The sequence below is a fragment of the Lycium ferocissimum genome, chromosome 3, assembly GCF_029784015.1.
Source record: "Lycium ferocissimum isolate CSIRO_LF1 chromosome 3, AGI_CSIRO_Lferr_CH_V1, whole genome shotgun sequence".
Taxonomy (NCBI): domain Eukaryota; kingdom Viridiplantae; phylum Streptophyta; class Magnoliopsida; order Solanales; family Solanaceae; genus Lycium; species Lycium ferocissimum.
The window spans coordinates 46,781,968-46,801,800 of record NC_081344.1 but is presented as its reverse complement, the minus strand read 5'-3'; positions in this window follow the sequence as shown (position 1 = coordinate 46,801,800).

The window sequence follows — 19,833 nt, the reverse complement described above, 5'->3', positions numbered from 1 at the left end:
GCCACACATGTGATGTGGGCCATGGCCACATGGAAGGTTAGTATATGCAATTAAAAAGGATGACAAGGGATCATTTTCATCATCTTCATCTCTTAGAAAAATCAAGAAGCTTGGAGAAAAAGAAAGATGGAGACTTTCGGCCAAGGAGAAAAAAAAATGGAAGACCAAAATTGACCATGGAAAATTATTTTCTTCTTGTTTTCCTACTAAATGGAAGGTCCTTATTAACATGAGATGATTGTTGGAGCAAGCAAGTTCTTTATTCTTGCAAAATATCAAGCTAGCCGAGTGAAGAACAAGGAAAGGTAAGGTTTAATCTCATTTTTTTTATGTTATGCATGGTTTGTGCATGATGTGGAGTGTGGAAGTGAATGGAAATCATGAAAGCATGGTGTGTGAAGTGTGGCCGTGTATATGTTGGTTGATGTAGGTATGATGAATAAATTTCATTTAGTGTTTGGTTGATGTTATTATGGATGGCTTGTGTATGTTTTGGCATGTAGAAAGGAATGAAAATCATGAAATTGGTGCATGTTGGTGTTGGCCGAGTAGGGCTGTTTTTGGTAGCTTACAACGAATTGATTTTACTTAGTATTTTGGTCGTTGTTGTTATGGATTATGTGATGAGAATGAAGGTATTGAATGATTCAAGTTGAATATGTAAGTGTTGTGTGGTGGCCGTGTATGTGTAGTGTAGTGTAGAAGTGAAGACTTAATTTTATTTGGTGTAATTTGGTTGTCGTGTTGTGGATTATGTGAAAAAAATGAAAGTTTAATGGTCCAAATTGAAGTGTGGTTGTTGTTGGGCTGTTTTAGAACTAATATGATCTTAGCATGGTTTCTTGTATTTTTGAGATTAATGTTGTTAAAGTGTGGATTGTTGGAAATGTTATTGAATCATGTTTGAATGGTTTTGGATTGGTATTTGAACGCGTGAGCAATTATGTTGGATTGATTATATATGTTGATTTGAACGTAATTGGAATGTCGTCGCATTATGCGAAAGAAGGTTGTTGATGTTAAAGTGCGTTTTGAATTAATGGTTGATGTTGTTAGAATGTTTATTGGTATTGTGATTGATGAATTTGGCCGAGTTGAAATCTCGGGGTTGTTGCATTTTTAGGGGAAATGCTGCCCAAATTTCTGTAAATAAAAGAGATGGCATGAAATTGAATTCCTAATCGCTTATGGCTAATGTTCGATGCCTATTGATGTTGTTGTAGATTTTGAGAAGACGAGACTTACGTTTGGATTAGCTTAGGAAGCAATCGAGGTATGTGAAGCTTACCTTTCTTTTCTTTTGGCATGTCTTAGACTGGATTAAGGTATGACATGATTTGTGCTTTGGGGTAACTCTATCCTTAAGTTCCGAGTATGTTTGTGATTCGTATTTGCTTGATGTTGGCATCCTTGGTATGGTCAGGCTGTTGTCCGTATGTCTTTGATATAATTGAGTTTGAAATGTTGTGTAAACGGTTTTACTCTAAAAGGGACCTTGTTTCTAAAAATGTCCGAAATTTTCATGGACGGAACCGGATTGCTTGATGAGTTCGCAAATGATTCTTATTTGTTTCTTAGCATTCGTATTCTTAATGTGGTCGAATTATGATCCTTATGTCTTTTGTATGATTAAACTTCTAAGGTTGTAAAAGAGTTCTGTTTTCAAAAGAGTTTTGCTCCTAAACGATTTCGAAACTACGAACGTCCATAACTTTCACAGAAAGGCTCGGATCGCTTCGATGTTTTCGCAAATGATTTCATAACGTATAATGGTTTTAACTTTCATAGGCGGGCCCGAAGTGGGCTGACGCTCGTTCGTGGGTCTCGCGACTTTTCTACGTTTGGTTTTAACGACCTATTTTTGAAAGAACTTAATACGACTATCTTTCCGACCCCCGAGTATGATTACTTATTTATCTGTCGGGTTTGAAATAAGGCTTTTTACGCATATGATTTCAGAGGTTCGGTTTAATATGTTCCCAGTGAGATTCGAAAGAAAACTTGATTTGACTATGGTTTTGGTTTTCAAAATGAGGGTTCGTTTTGATCATTTGGTTGATTACGTGATGATGTCGGATATGCGTATGGTTACTTACGATACCGCTCGTTCGTTCGTTGTTACCTCTTTCACCGGATCCGGCCGGTATGTGATCGTGCGCACTATAATATACTCGGTGTTATGTGTTATGGTTCACCGAGCCCCTCGCTAGAGGGCCGGGTTCCATTTATATTTGGTGTTATGCTGTGTTTGGCGTTATGATGTGTGATGGGGATACGGAGATTTGAAACTTCTGGTGTTATGCTTTGTTGTGGCGCCAGATAGGGTGGCGACCACGTTCTGTCCGCCGGGTCCCTCTATGGGCCGCATATGATGATATGATGAGTTTGTTTACCGATGGTGGGGCAAACCCAATGATGAGGCAAAATCCCACATTGGTTTAGGCAAATCCCACATCGGTTAATGTTATTTCGTATGACAGGTTATGATGTGTACGGTATGAGTATGTATGATTTGTGTGTCGGATGTAAGTACTTTGACTTCGGTTATGATCTCATTTTCTGTATGCTATGCTTTACATACTCAGTACATATTCCGTACTGACCTTCTTTCTTCGGGGGCTGCGTTTCATGCCGCGCAGGTATAGACAGATGAGTAGAAGATGTTAGTAGAAGATGTGTCAGCTGGATTAGCGAGCTCCATTTTCTCCCGGAGTGCTGCCGAGTCAGAGCATTTATGTTATGGAAGTCTGTTTCATGTTAGAGACTTTGCGACGGGTCGTGTGTATGAGATGCCCATTTGTAAGCGGCTATGTAAGCCGGTGTATGATTACGCATTATATTACGGATTTGTTTGGCAAGCGGCTACATAAGCCGGCTCCGCTTTGTGCCTCATATTATAGATTTGTTATGATTACAGGCTTCATTTGATTTGATAAAGGTGACAAGCATGTTTGTTTTCGAAAAAAATTTCATTATGTACTTATGTTATGTTTGTGGGCCCAGTATGGTTACGAGTATTGCGAGAGTCTGCGGGTTCACTCGGCCCTAAGTAAGGGTCGGGTGCCCATCATGCCCTATAGAAAATTAGGGTGTGACAATCAAACCATCCTATAGGCCATCTACACCTCCGCCCATATAAGGCCTCATACGGAGCCATTCTGGAATGATAACTGTTGTTGTATGCGAACTCGATAAGAGGCAAATGATCCTCCCAATTGCCCTGAAAGTCAAGCACACAAGCTCTAAGAATATCCTCAAGGGTCTTGTCACGACCCAACTAGGGGCCGCGACGGGCACCCGATACTTGTACCGAGCACCCCTTGCCTCGTTTCATACTCTTACTCTTAAGTGGGCCGTGTGAATTACCGCACTAAATTTTTTTTTTTTTCTCCATTTGCATGATCACTTTATAACATAATTATAAACTTGAACTCATAAACTGTATTAATTTAATTTACATTGGCGGCGACAACCAGCTACAAAACATCTGTCTGTACATATCTGTCTACGAGCCTCTAGACAATATACATATAGCATCAAAATGGGCTAAGTGCTGCTGTGCCCAAATATATACACAAAAGTAATACCAACAAGCAGTGGCTCCGGAACAACTGGAGCACTCCCGACGAACCGCTGGTGGAGATTCTAAAGACCGGACCCGTCTATCTGCTTACCTGCGCGGCATAAAACGCAGCGTCCGCAAGAAGGGACGTCAGTACAAGTAATGTACCGAGTACGTAAGACATGAATAAAACATGCAGAAAACGTAGAACAAGGACAATATCATGAAAGAATAGCATATCATAGGGTAGAAAGATAACCTGTACATATAGATGCCCTTCGGCAGATACTATGCATGCTTAGTGCTGCGGAACGTGCAGCCCGATCCATACATCCATTATATTGCTGCGGAACGTGCAGCCCGATCCATACATCTATTATATTGCTGCGGAACGTGCAGCCCGATCCATATGCGTTATACTTTACTTTCTTTGAAAATATCTCTTTTTCATATATATATACTTATACATAATAGAAATTATCATGTCGCCGAGGCGCCGGCTCCGATCCATTTAACCATACATCCCGCGTCCGGGCATCCCGCGTCCGGGACGAAATCATGTATCATATTCCAACTGATCGTGGGCCGTGCGTCTATAGCGCCTTCCCTTTATCCCCAACTTCCCCGTATATTATACTTACTATACATAGACAATACATAGAGAGTCAGAGAAAATTATGTCCACTAGTGACTTAAGGTTGGTAGCCTCCGATTCCATTTTTGGAATGGTCGTGATCATCCTGTCTCACCTCGGAAGAACTAGTATTATAAGGCGAGACTATCAACAAAGCGTAGCATATGATCATAAGCTTCACATAATATTCCCTTTAGAATCCTTTAGAAAGTAGAGTCATGGTAAGGAGTAAGATTGAATTCATGGATCAACTGGACACTTTCATACTTATATTGAACTCTTAACTTGGAACTCTTAGCCGGGAATCATTCTTACTACACTCGTCATCAACATATTTTCTTCATTAATTCATCGTTAGTGGCATCGTAGAAATGTTCTCATTAAAATAATTACAACACTTATCATTTGGTAAGCGGGCGATAAGGAAGAATCCAGGAATAACGGGCCCACCCCAATCAAATGAGGCGGCATATACAATTTACATATAACACACTCCATGGGATTACGCGTGAGGGTTTTAGGGTAATCGGGTCCTATTCGTGCAAGTTCTAGGTGTTTGGACCATCCTTTCACTTTTCATAAGCTTTTGGTTCAATTCTACTGAAGGAATAGTGGTCAATTTCCAACGTGGATTTCTAGAGTTAGGGAGATTCCCGAGGCGCGTAGCCAAGCCTATACATCTAAGATATGCCAAGGAAAGGAGAGGGAAGTCTTACGTACCTTTTCCGCTTCTTTCACGCCTCCAAATCTCCGCTCCAAATTCGCCAAAATCTACAATTTGGTCACATTTACCAAGTGTCAATTTAGGCATCTAGAAGTTGAAATTCAAAGTAGCCATTTGTCTACCGAAATTTCGGCAGTACTTCCCCTGTAAATACACTCTCCCACCAAGTTCAACTTGGCCAATTTCAATCAACAACAACCCCGGGAGTTCGACCCGACCAAACTAGCAACACAATATCAACAACTATGCTACAATTTCAATGATCAACCCAAGGTACATACTAACAATTTAATCGATATACTACTTCCTTCAAGACTTTCCAACTTCAATAAAAACATTAACAACATTATAATTCATACGATATTCCAACAACTTAAGCAACATACTCCTTGCCCACGATTCTTTAACTTCAATGAAACAACAATAATTTATATACATTTAGCAATACTATTTCCACAACACAAAGATCATACTAACATTATATCAACTCTTCCCATAATCCACAACTAACACAACTTCACTCCTTAGTCATTAAATCTTCATTTTACATTATAGAACTTACCATAACAACAATCATAATGCAAGGTAAAATTAATTCACCACACCCTACCATGGCCTATACCATTCGGCCAACCCCCATATGCCTACTTCTCATGAATTCCCATAGTTTCTACACTCTACAACAACAACAACACACAACCAACACACAACACACACACACACACACACACACGGATGGCCCTTGAAGGTCACGGCCACACCCCCCACATACTTTCATCACATGTGTTTCATCCATTTTCATGCACCACAACATATTTACGCATTCGCAACATATAAGAAGAATTCAAACCTTACCTCTTTACTTGAACCTTCACTTGGCTTACAATTGAAGACTTGCCAAGACTTGTACTTTCCTTGCTCCAAATATACCTCACTATGTTAAGAGCCCTTCAAGGAATTGTTTGGCTATGAAGAACAAGTTGGAAGCTTTCTCTTCTTCTTTTTTTTTTTTTTTCGGTTTCTTTCTCTTCCTCAAGGCCGAATGGCCATTTCTTTTCTTCTTTTTCTTGTTCTCTTCTCTCTTGAAATTTCTAGAGAAATAATGAATATTGAGATGACTTTATACAAGTCTTCCACCCATTTTTCCATATTTATGAATAAGTCCCTCAACACAAAAATATGGCCACATGACCCCTTTCATTCTTTTTCTAGAAAATTCCTTTTTTTTCTTGAATTTTCTTCCAACACAAAAGATGACCTATTTTTTTCATCCTTGCCCCTTATTTCCTCACATAGCCAATATGGCCCCTTTTGAACTCTTATGAACTCTTCTGTAAAATTCCCGTTTTGCCCCTCAACTTTTCTTAATATTACCATTTTACCCCTAGCCTTCCACATTATTTCCACGACCCCCCCCCCCCCCCCCCTTTTGCGACTTTCTCTTTTTGCCCTTAACCTTTCACAATATTACCATACTAATAATAGTCATAAATAATATTCAAAACCAACTTGTACATTAAAATAATTTTGGAACCCCAACTTCTCACCACTATCTCGCAATATCCGAACGTATGAAATACGGGCTATAACATCCTCCCCCCCTTTGGAACATTCGTCCTCGAATGTCCAACTGACCTCATAGTGTATTATGATATTTCGGGGAGGTCTCCTTCATAGATACCTCACATGTCGCTTAACATCTCCCTTTTGGAGACTTAGGTTGCCCTTTTTCTGTCGTAGGTCAATTGAATTAGCTCCGAACACTGGCCCTGCATTAATAAGTCTCTTTGTGGGGGTTTGAATCACCATAGTCCATCTTGAATCTAGCATGTCCTCCCCCCCTTTATTAAGAGGGTCTATGCACGCCTATGCCCTTGAAATAACCATCGCTTTCCGCGATCTTCCATATATCGCGGTACTATTTCGGAACCTTCTGACCACGAATGATAGGTTACAACCATATATATACTATCGTTTTACTTGAAACACCTCCAACCGTCGATCATACTCTCTTTAATTCCAAAGCTCTGTCATACTTTCTTCCCTTCTGCCAGTCTAGTCCATCTCAGCCTACGCGACCTCTATCAGGTTTCTAACCATCCCACATATCCTAATTTCACTCAGGCTGCTTTAACATCACATCTCGTCTCTTACATTTACATTTCCAAAATTTTCGCGTACGTCCCGGGTCTTCACCCATCCCGAGATTGCTCTCACCCTAGCACGCTTAACCTCGAAACTTTAGTTCATTTAGACATTCTAACGCTAGTATTTTCGCCTCCATTTCCCGGGCTATCTTTATCACATAATGCTGGGGCGTATTGGTGTCTTGACAATTTCCGGAATGCCCTTGTAACGCGTCTTTCTCTTGTAATTACTATTTTAGCCTTCACGACTACCTATAACCATCTTTTCCCTATGTATACGGTACTCCATCCCGAATCTTCAAATTTCCCCCTATATTTAGTAATGCAAGGAGTGGGATATAATATAATAACATCTAGGGCATTTAACACATTCATATAATAATAAAATGCCGATAATGTACCTGTGGCGGCGTCGGGGGGGTTCAGGATCCTGCCGTCCTGTCAACGCGTATATACGGTGGGGAGGACCGGCTGAACTGGACGCCCCTCCCCTACCTCGGCCACGGCCCGCTGGGGCCTGGGAAGTCTGCTCAGGCGGGTGCACGGTCGATGACGAACCAATTGCCGAACCGGCGGGCGGGCTCTTCCTCCTCGTTCTTCGGCGGGCAATCACGCATCCTATGGCCAACCCGCCCGCAAGTATAACATGCACACGTGCTCGCGCGACACTCTCCGCAGTGTGGCCTACCACACCGAGAACACCGTGGTGGGGGTAGCATTGTCTGTAGACTCGGCGCCATATTGGAACCCCGAAGCTGTCCGCCCAACCGAGGAGGTGCATTGGCCTCTGATTGGCCTGAATATCTAGATTGCTCCTGTGCTTGGCCCCCCTGTACTCGCTCCTAGCTCCGAAAGATCTACCTCTTTTCCTGGAACCCCTATCTGGATAACGTTCCCCTCTCTGTAAGTGATACTGTTCCTCCAGGGTTTGGGCGTGGGCCTGGATACGGGTAATAGTCATCCCACCCTGGAGTGAAGCCGTCAAGCACTCCTTAACCAAATGTGGCCCCAACCCACTTACAAATCGGTGCACGTGATCTCCCATATCGCCTACCATGGCCGGGGCATACTGGCTAGCGAGTTAAAGCGAAGGTTGTATTCCCCGACGCTCATATTTCCTCGCTTAAGATTCAAGAACATATCCGCGCGAGCTCGTCGAACCTCCGGCGGTAAGAAATGTCGCGAAAATGCCTCCGTGAACTCTGCCAAACCGGGGAGGGGCATTTGCTCCCCTCGAAGCTACCCGGCTATTATACCACGAAACGCCACATCCCGGCACCGTATGACGCCAATTCCACTGACTCTGTATCCGAAGCATGTATGATCCTCAGTGTCCTCAACATCTCATCTATAAAATTCTCGGGTCTTCCTCTGGTTTCGATCCATAAAACTCCGGAGGTTTAGGGTGATAAAATCACGGGCTCTTGCACTCACCGCCCTATCTCCCGATCTCATCTTGCCGCCGAGTCCGTGCGGCAACTAACCGGGTCGATGAATCGGATGGCCTCGCCATCCGCCGGCCCGAGCCGCCGGCGGTGGGCCGGAACTCCTCCTGGCTCCGCCGACACGGGGGGAGCATGGAAAGCTCGGGGGAGCCTCGTTATGAGACTCGCCTTCTTCTAGTTCCGCTGGTGGCTCCCGTTCGTTCTTTTCTCGGCCACCGTCTTGCCCTTCTGGGCTACTGTAGCTTTCCTCTTCACCGCATTACCGAAACCATAGCACGAATTAGAAAAGAATATGGGAACCTGGTAACATAGCTTTATCGCACGATCTAGGATACAAAGAAGGTCAGATTTCCTAAATGCCCTGCAGCCTCCCGTTTATAAGTGTGGCGCGCTACACACCCATAAACAGGACTCTACTGGACACGGCTCGTAGACAAACCCTAGGACCGCCTGCTCTGATACCACTTCTGTCACGACCCAACTAGGGGCCGCGACGGCACCCGATACTTGTACCGAGCACCCCTTGCCTCGTTTCATACTCTTACTCTTAAGTGGGCCGTGTGAATTACCGCACTAAATTTTTTTTTTTTTTCCTCCATTTGCATGATCACTTTATAACATAATTATAAACTTGAACTCATAAACTGTATTAATTTAATTTACATCGGCGGCGACAACCAGCTACAAAGCATCTGTCTGTACATATCTTGTCTACGAGCCTCTAGACAATATACATATAGCATCAAAATGGGCTAAGTGCTGCTGTGCCCAAATATATACACAAAAGTAGTACCAACAAGCAGTGGCTCCGGAACAACTGGAGCACTCCCGACGAACCGCTAGTGGAGCTTCTAAAGACCGGACCCGTCTATCTGCTTACCTGCGCGGCATAAAACGCAGCGTCCGCAAGAAGGGACGTCAGTACAAGTAATGTACCGAGTACGTAAGACATGAATAAAACATGCAGAAAACGTAGAACAAGGACAATATCATGAAAGAATAGCATATCATAGGGTAGAAAGATAACCTGTACATATAGATGCCCTTCGGCAGATACTATGCATGCTTAGTGCTGCGGAACGTGCAGCCCGATCCATACATCCATTATATTGCTGCGGAACGTGCAGCCCGATCCATACATCTATTATATTGCTGCGGAACGTGCAGCCCGATCCATATGCGTTATACTTTACTTTCTTTGAAAATATCTCTTTTTCATATATATATATATATACATAATAGAAATTATCATGTCGCCGAGGCGTCGGCTCCGATCCATTTAACCATACATCCCGCGTCCGGGCATCCCGCGTCCGGGACGAAATCATGTATCATATTCCAACTGATCAGGTGGCTGTGCGTCTATAGCGCCTTCCCTTTATCCCCAACTTCCCCGTATATTATACTTACTATACATAGACATATGAGAGTCTAGAGAAAATTATGTCCACATAGTGACTTAAGGTTGGTAGCCTCCGATTCCATTTTTGGGATGGTCGTGATCATCCCGGACTAGTATTATAAGGTGAAACTATCAATAAAACGTGGCATTAAAATAAAGCGTAGCATATGATCATAAGCTTCATATAATATCTCTTTTAGAATCTTTTAGAAAGTAGAGCCACAATAAGAAGTAGGATTGAATTCATGGACCAACTGGACACTTTCATACTTATATTGAACTCTTAACTTGGAACTCTTAGTCGTGGAATCATTCTTATTACACTCGTCATCAACATATTTTCTTCATTAATTCATCGTTAGTTGGCATCGTAGAAATGTTCTCATTAAAATAATTACAACACTTATCATTTGGTAAGCGGGACGATAAGGAAGAATCCGGAATAATGGACCCACCCCGATCAAACGAGGCGGCATATACAATCTACATATAACACACTCCATGGGATTATGTGTGAGGGTTTTAGGGTAATCGGGTCCTATTCGTGCAAGTTCTAGGTGTTTAGATCATCCTTTCACTATTCATAAGCTTTTGGTTCAATTCTACTGAAGGAGTAGTGGCCAATTTCCAACGTGGATTTCTAGAGTTAGGGAGAGATCCCCGCGGCGCGTAGCCAAGCCTATACATCTAATATATGCCAAGGAAAGGAGAGGGAAGTCTTACGTACCTTTTCCGCTTCTTTCACGCCTCCAAATCTCCGCTCCAAATTCGCCAAAATCTACAATTTGGTCACATTTACCAAGTGTCAATTTAGGCATCTAGAAGTTGAAATTCAAAGTAGCCATTTGTCTACCGAAATTTCGGCGTACTTCCCCCGTAAATACACCCTCCCACCAAGTTCAACTTGGCCAATTTCAATCAACAACAACCCCGGAATTCGACCCGACCAAACTAGCAACACAATATCAACAACCATGCTACAATTTCAATGATCAACCCAAGGTACATACTAACAATTTAATCGATATACTACTTCCTTCAAGACTTTCCAACTTCAATAAAAACATTAACAACATTATAATTCATACGATATTCCAACAACTTAAGCAACATACTCCTTGCCCACGATTCTTTAACTTCAATGAAACAACAATAATTTATATACATTTAGCAATACTATTTCCACAACACAAAGATCATACTAACATTATATCAACTCTTCCCATAATCCACAACTAACACAACTTCACTCCTTAGTCATTAAATCTTCATTTTACATTATAGAACTTACCATAACAACAATCATAATGCAAGGTAAAATTAATTCACCACACCCTACCATGGCCTATACCATTCGGCCAACCCCCATATGCCTACTTCTCATGAATTCCCATAGTTTCTACACTCTACAACAACAACCAACACACAACACAACACAACACAACACAACACACACAACACACACACGGGCTGGCCCTTGAAGGTCACGGCCACACACACACATACTTCCATCACATGTGTTTCATCCATTTTCATGCACCACAACATATTTACGCATTCCATACATATAAGAAGAATTCAAACCTTACCTCTTTACTTGAACCTTCACTTGGCTTACAATTGAAGACTTGCCAAGACTTGTACTTTCCTTGCTCCAAATATACCTCACTATGTTAAGAGCCCTTCAAGGAATTGTTTGGCTATGAGGAACAAGTTGGAAACTTTCTCTTCTTCCCTTTTTTTTTTTTGGTCTCTTTCTCTTCCTCAAGGCCGAATGGCCATTTCTTTTTTTTTTTCTTCTTTTCCTTGTTCTCTTCTCTCTTGAAATTTCTAGAGAAATAATGAATATTGAGATGACTTTATACAAGTCTTCCACCCATTTTTCCATATTTATGAATAAGTCCCTCAACACAAAAATATGGCCACATGACCCCTTTCATTCTTTTTCTAGAAAATTCCTTTTTTTTTTCTTGAATTTTCTTCCAACACAAAAGATGACTTATTTTTCTTTTCATTTTTTTCATCCTTGCCCCTTATTTCCTCACATGGCCAATATGGCCCTTTTTGGAACTCTTATGAACTCTTCTCGTAAAATTCCCGTTTTGCCCCTCAACTTTTCTTAATATTACCATTTTACCCCTAGCCTTCCACATTATTTCCACGACCCCCCCCCCCCCCTTTTGCGACTTTCTCTTTTTGCCCTTAACCTTTCATACAATAATAGTCATAAATAATATTCATAAATAATATTCAAAACCAACTTGTACATTAAAATAATTTTGGAACCAGTGGAGTGTCCTCAACTTCTCACCACTATCTCACCCATACCGAATATCCGAACGGGGTATGCCTCTAATCACACCAATAAAACTTCCTGAGATAATGGTACATCTTTGTCGAGTCCGAATAGAATAGCAGTACTTGCCTCTCCCATAATGGTACATCTTTGTTGAGCCTGGACAGTAATTTGCCCTCTCAATCTACGGAGTCTCGATCCGGATCCGAGTACCCTATCACCTCGTGATCACAAAGGTGTCTTTTCTTTCTGAGGGGCTGTATCTCGGGAATGAACTAGAACAGGATCCTCATACTGACACTTCTTTATCTCAACTACCAAGGATGATACCGTTGTGTCTTGAACAGTAACTCCTGCATCACCTGAGTCTAGCAATCGAACTCCGAGGCTAGCCAATTGACAAACCTCAAGGACCATTTCTCTTTTCTCTAGCGATACGTGAGACAAGCTACCCATTGATTTACGACTGAGGGCATCGGCTACTACATTAGCCTTCCCGGGATGATATAGAATGTTCACATCATAATCTTTTAACTTCTCCAATCATCGCCTCTGACGCAAGTTCAAATCCTTCTATGTAAAGATGTACTGGAGGCTTTTATGATCAGTATAGATATCAACATGGACACCGTATAAGTAGTGTCTCCATATCTTCAAGGCATGAATCACTGCCGCTAACTCAAGATCATGGATTGGATAACTCTTCTCTTGCTTCTTCAACTGTCTGGAAGCATAAGCGACAACCTTACCATGCTGCATCAACACACAGCCCAATCCAACACCCGAAGCTTCAATATACCACATAGCCATACGTCTCCTTCGGAAGAGTCAAAACTAGTCTTTGAAGTTAGTTTATCCTTTAACGTCCGAAAGCTCGCTCACAAACGTCCGCCCATCGGAACTTAGCCGATTTCTCGAGTCAACTTGGTCAACGGGGCTAAAGAGAGGAAAATCCTTCTACAAACCTTCTATAGTAACCTTGCCAAGCCCAAGAAACTCCGTATCTCCGTTGGTGCGAAGGCCTTGGCCAATTCTTCCAAATCAATCTTCGGGCATCCACTCTAATGCCTTCCCTTCCGAAATAATGTGACCCGGAAAACACGTAGTTCAACCGGAACACACCCTAGAAAATTTGGCATACCACTCTTTACCTCGGTTAATCTGACAAGCGTCCGCAAATGTTCTCGTATGATCGGCCTTTGACGGCGAATAAACCAATATCATCTATGAACACAATCACGAACAAGTCTAGAAAGGGTCAATACACGATTCATCAAATCCATAAATACGACTGGGGCATTAGTTAGCCCGAACGACATAACATGGAACTCATACAAGGGCCATATCTAGTCCGGAATGTCGTCTTCAGAATGTCCTCTTCCTTGACCCTGACCTGGTGATATCCTGATCTTAAGTCTATCTTCGAGAAATATTTGGCGCCTTGAAACTGATCAAATAAATCATCAATCCTCGGGAGCGGATACTTATTCTTTACAATCACTTTATTCAATTGCCTATAATCAATAAACATTCGCAAAGAGCCATCCTTCTTTCTCACAAATAACATCGGTGCTCCCCATGGTGACGTACTAGGCATGATAAAGCCCTTCTCGAGCAAATCTTTTAACTATTCCTTCAACTCCTTCAACTCGTACGTGCCATCCTATAGCGAGGATAGATATCGGTGAGTGTGCGGAAATAGGTCAATGGCAAAGTCAATCTCCTCTCCGGGGGGTTCGGAATCTCATCTCGGAGACACTTCGGAAACTCATTAACCACGGAAAACGAGACAAGAGTCGGCGACTGCGCTTGCACATCTTGAACTCGAACTGTGTGAAAAATATACCCTTTTTCGATCATCTTCTCTCATTAAGGTAGGAAATAAAACCCCCCTCGGCGAAGCGACATTGCTTCCACTCTAGATCGGCTCGCCGGGAAACTGAAATCGAGCTATCTTTATTCTGCAATCAACATTAGCATAACAGGAAGCCAACCAAATTCATTCCCATAATAACATCAAAATCAATCATATCTAGCTCAATCAAATCTGCCACGGCGTGGCGGTCACAAACTATAACAACACAATCCCGATATACTCGCCTAGCTATGACCGGATCGCTAACTGGCGTATACACCTGAAATGGTTTAATCCACTCAGGTTCTACCCCAAACGTACCAGCGACAAATGGAGTAACATATGATAAAGTAGATCCTGGATCGACCAATGCGTACACATCATAGGAGGAAACTGATAATATATCTGTGACAACATCAGGAGACGACTCACGATCCTGCCTACCAGCTAATGCATATACGCGGTGCTGAGGAATGCTCGAGCTGGACGCTCCACTCCTCCCCCTAACTCGTCCTGTCTGTAACTGAAAAGCTTGCCCCGAAGGGCGCACTGCAGAAGAAGAACCAGCTATAGACTCTGCTGTGGGCCGGTCAGCTTCCCATGCCACCTCCTAACGGACAATTCCTCATCATATGACCTAGTTGGCCACGGGAATAACGGCATTCGATCCCAATCGGTGCGCCGATATGTAACCTACCACACCGGGCACACCGTGGTGTGGGGTAGCCTCATCTGTCCTGACTCTGGTCTGTACTGGGAGCCTGATGCTCTAGAACTCTGGGCTGCTCCGGAATAAGAAGACCGATCAAACCTCGAGCCTGAAAACCGCGGAGGTGCACTCCCTACTGAATGATATGAATACTGGGAATGCTGCTGCCTCTTTTCTCCCCGGGACTCACTTCCAATGTCAAAAGATCTAGCCCTCTTACCATGGCCTCGGTCACGGTCACGCTCTGCCCCCCTCTGACGCTTGCGATCTTCTAGATTCTGTGCATATGCCTGTATACGGGAGATATCCATGCCTGGCTGTAATGCAGCAGTCGTACAAGCATCTATCAAATGTGGCCCTAGACCAGCCACAAAGCGGTGAACTCTGTCCTCCATCTCAGCCACCATGGCTGGGGCTTTTATATCCCGTATTTTGTACCTTGGGATAATCCGAGTTAACCATGAAAAGTTAAGGACAAGACTATTCCAGGATACGAGATTGAGATTTTTGACCTTCGATTTTGTTTTAAGGCATAAGTTGCTTACAATTTTATTGGCATGAAATATTAAGGAAAATTTGGGGTTAAAAGTGAATTATGGAAAGTTATTAATTTTTCATGAAATAGCCATGTTGGCCGTGTGAGGTGGTGTGGGCCATGGTACACATGGATGAATTGTGTATGCATATATTAGATGAGGAGCAAGACAAAATCATCATCTTTTTAACTCTAGAAATATGAAGAAACATGGAAAAAAAAAAAGGAAGCATATTCGGCCAAGGGCTGGCCGAATGGATGCCAAGAAAAATTGAAGAAAAAAATATTTTCTTCTAGTATTCCAACCAATTGGAAGGTCCTTATTAAAAAATTGACAATCATGTTGTTGCTTCATAATTTAAACTCGCGTTGACAGTATTATATTTCGTATTTTCGTACGTCGGATTATTCGCAAGCTGAGGTGGGGCCCACACATGGAGATTTTTTGGGACATGCGACAATTTATATGAATCACATATGTGAAGTTAAACATAACTCAAGAAGGACCCTTGAGCCAAATCAAAGTTGAAGTCCTCCAAACAAATATTTTTAAGTAACGTTTTCGGGTGATCTGACTTCGAGGCGTAAACGGTATTATAAGTTTGGAATTTGGAAAAATACCAAAGATAGAAGTTGTATATAATTGAATTATATTTCCAACCATTAGTCTTGGGGCCATAGGTGACATCGGGATAAGGAGATATGGATGTTTTAAGGCGGAAAGGTCAGTGGGCTAGGCCCAAACCGGGCCCAATCGGGTTAGGCCCATGACCCATGCCTATTTAAGTGAAATTTCAGCCCTTTCCTCTCATTTTTCAGACCAAGAACACCAGAAAATTCTGCAAAGAGAGAGAGAAGAGCCTTGGAGAGAAGAAAAACCAATTTTGACCAAAATCGAGCCCCGAATTCCGAAGCCCATGAAGAGAAAAGTGTTGTACGCCGCGTTGTCTTCAATTTGAGCTAAAAATCAACCAAGGAGAAGAGTGATAACGTGGGGGCTGCATGCTTAAGGTATAAATACGGTTCCTTTTCATTGTTAACGAGTTTATTTAGAATTTTAACGGATTAGCACGGAGGAATAGCCTGATAAATTCGTTTGTTGGTGTTGTGAATTATGGAAGGAGATTTGAAGAGAATTTTGGATGAAAATAAATGTATTTAACTTGTAAAATGTGAAGGCTGTTGTTATTGATGTTGTTCATATGAATTCGACTCCTTTGCGAAAATAAAATTATTAAATAGTTATATCGCAAATTTGGTTGGTTGAGAAATTTAGAAAACAAATATGGCTGTTTTATGGCATACGTCGGTATTAGAAATGATGTTAATACTATTGGTATTTTTGTTGATGTTGTATATATTGAATTGAGAATTCGGGCTAGGCATATAAACAGGGCAGATGCTATCCGATTTTCGACAGAATATAGAATGGTTTGGTTTGAAATTTGGAACAAGTGTTAAATAAAGACATTGAAGTTCGAGTAACAAGGAAAGATATGGTACAGGTGTTGTAAGATAAGTTGCTACTCTTTTCACTATGGATTAAGGTTAGGAAAGTGAAGTATTGGAAGGAATTAAGGATAAGAAATATAATCAAGTAAAAGCCTTCGAGGGAGCCGGCAGGCAAGGTAGGAAATCCGTGTGTAGGAATGAGAAAAGCAAGTTTGTAATCAAGCGAGAAGTAAAACGCGACAAGGAAGTTTCCGTAGGTCCCTAAAGTAGTAGTAGCAAAAGTAGCCTAACCCTGATCGCGATTCCGTATGCCAAATTTCTGCGCTTCTGACTCCGAAGAAACTCTGTCGATTATACCCTGGTACTTCTGAACCTAATTATGTTTCTACCTGCTATACCTCTATATGTCTGACTCTGACTACAAACCCGTCTGATACATCTCTGTACGATTGACTCCGATCATGAATCTGTCCGACATACGTCTGTGCGTCTGACTTCGACTATGAACCTGTCTGGGATATGTGCCGGTGCGCCTGACTCTGACTCCGGATTTATCCAATATAGTTCGGTACGTCTGATTCTGACTGTGGGATCCTCCGATATGTTTCTGCACGTCTGGCTTCGATTTTGAGTTTGCCTAAGATAACGTCAGATTATGATTCTGTCTGTCGTACCTACGTACTTCCGATTCCGGATGTGACTCCGTTCGACGTCCGCTTGGTCTTCTGATCCTGACAAGATTTAGTTCGCCGTATATTCGATTCAAGACCCCGAACAGCCCTAGTAAAGAGATGTTGAAAAATGATGGAAGGGGTTAGAGAATGAGGACTCTTATAAGTGCTTTGGTCAAGCTCAAGTATGTATTTGAAAAGGAGGAAACCTCCCCGAAATGCTATGAAGCCCCATAAAAGCGTTGAACATTCGAGGACGAATGTTCTAAAGGGGGGGAGAATGTTATACCTCGCATTTTATGCGTATTCGGAAAAATTGGAAACAAGTCGGAATGGTAGGAATTAAGGTTTCCATTGGATTCTACATAGCGTGCATGTGATATTCAAGGAAATATTGACGCGGAAATATTAAGGAAGGTTAAGGACATTGTAATGTATTGATTTTGTTTGGTTCATGAGTTGGCTATGGAAAATGTAGATGTGGAAATATCGGAAACGACTAAGGGCAAAATTGGAATGTCGGAAAACGGTTTCATGAATTATCAAAAATGTGGATTAAGAAATTGGGCTTGGAATTAACACAAAAAAAAATAGGACAAGCCAAGCCCAACCCAAAGGGTGGCCGGCCATGGCCTTGTTTGGCCTAAGCTTAATAAGTTGAGCATGTGATATGGTCATGTGACCACTAATTAATATAAGGGGCAAGACTTGTGAGTTCTCTAGAATTTTCAAGTCAAGGCAAGAACAAGAAAAACAAGAGCAAAAAAAAAAAGATAGAGAAAGAGAGGCTCTCGGCTGAGCCTAGGGGAATTTCACCCCTCAAAATCTTGGTCCCAAAATTATTTTCTTGTGGTTTTCACACTAATTCAAGGCCCCTTAACAAGTTGGTGCAATTGGTTTGGAAGATTGAGTCTTGGTTTCTTCAATTCAACACTTGAGGGGGTGAAGAAGTTTGAAGAACAAGGTAAGAATTTATCCCCTCTAATTGTGTTTTGAAGGTTAGTTTGTGTTGTGGTGCATGTAAGTGAGAAGAAAAGATAGAAATATGGAAGTTTACATGGTAGGAGTACAAGCATGCATATGGCCGAATATATGTAGTTGAGTTATGTTGAATTTTGTGTTGTATGCTAGTTGTAGTTATTGTGGAAATTGTATTGGAAATGAAAGTTGAATGAAAAAGGAATAAAGTTGGAAATTGGCCTTTGGCCGTGTGGTATGTGATAAAGGAATTGTGATGGATTTATTTTGTTTAACGTGTTAGTCGCGTTATTGTGATCATTATAATGTAAATGATGAAAATTAGCATTGAAATGGAATGAAGAAGCTTATGTCGTATTTGTATGATTTTATGATATTATGGTAATTAAGTTGTTAAGATGCGAATTGTGATAATCGTTGATGAATTTGGAAGACGGAAATATGTTATGAATATGTATGTTGAAGATTAGAAGATTTGGAGGAATTATGGCTTTGATAGCAAGTTTGTATGTCTTGAGGATATGTTGAAGAAATGCTATGAAACGCTTCCGAAATTATATTGTAATGATCTTGATCCGTAGTGAAAGAGAGCATGTTGATGTTGATTTGAAAATATGAAGTCGAAATGGAAACTGTCGCATTATGTCGGAAAGTAAGCTAGTTATGTTATATTGTGGTTTGTAGTAATTGTCGATGCTCTTGAAGTTGTTGTTGGGTTGTTGGCAATTGTTTTGAGCCGAGTTTAATTCTCGGGGTGTCGTATTTATAGGGGAAGTGCTGCCGAAATTTCGGTAGCCAGATGGAAACCAAAGACTGAAATATCAACTTGCATGAATAGTGACTGGTCACTATGACCATTTGCAGATTTTCGACGAAACAGGACCGGAGTTTCGACGAGCTTAACAAGCGCGAAAGGTATGTAAAGCTACACCTATTCTTTGTTTGGCACGTCCTAGACCTACTAAGCCGAAAACATACCTTCGGGGATAATTCTCAAGCCCTAGAAATTTGAGTTTGATTTTTAGTACTATTCATTCAGTACAATTGAAGCATAATGCTTTCTTTTGGATTTAAGAATGCTTCAACCTTCGTATCTTTTGCAAATGAATCCGAACCGCTTTGGAACTTTCTTAAATAACTTTATGGAGCCCAATGATTGAAATTTATGTCCGCCACCTCAACGAACCGAGGTGGGCCCCCTATTTCCGATTTTACTCTTTTGTATTTACGATTTGTCTTCGAGCGGCTTTTAAGGAATGTTTTAGCTACTAAACAAAAATCGTTTTAAATATTCCATTAAGTCCTATGAAACGTTTTGATATGTACTTCGACTCTGAACGTTCTGTTCTGATATAATACACCGTGATGTCCGAAAGGTACGCACTATGACTCCGTCCGATTTCATTAATTTGATTTGCCATTT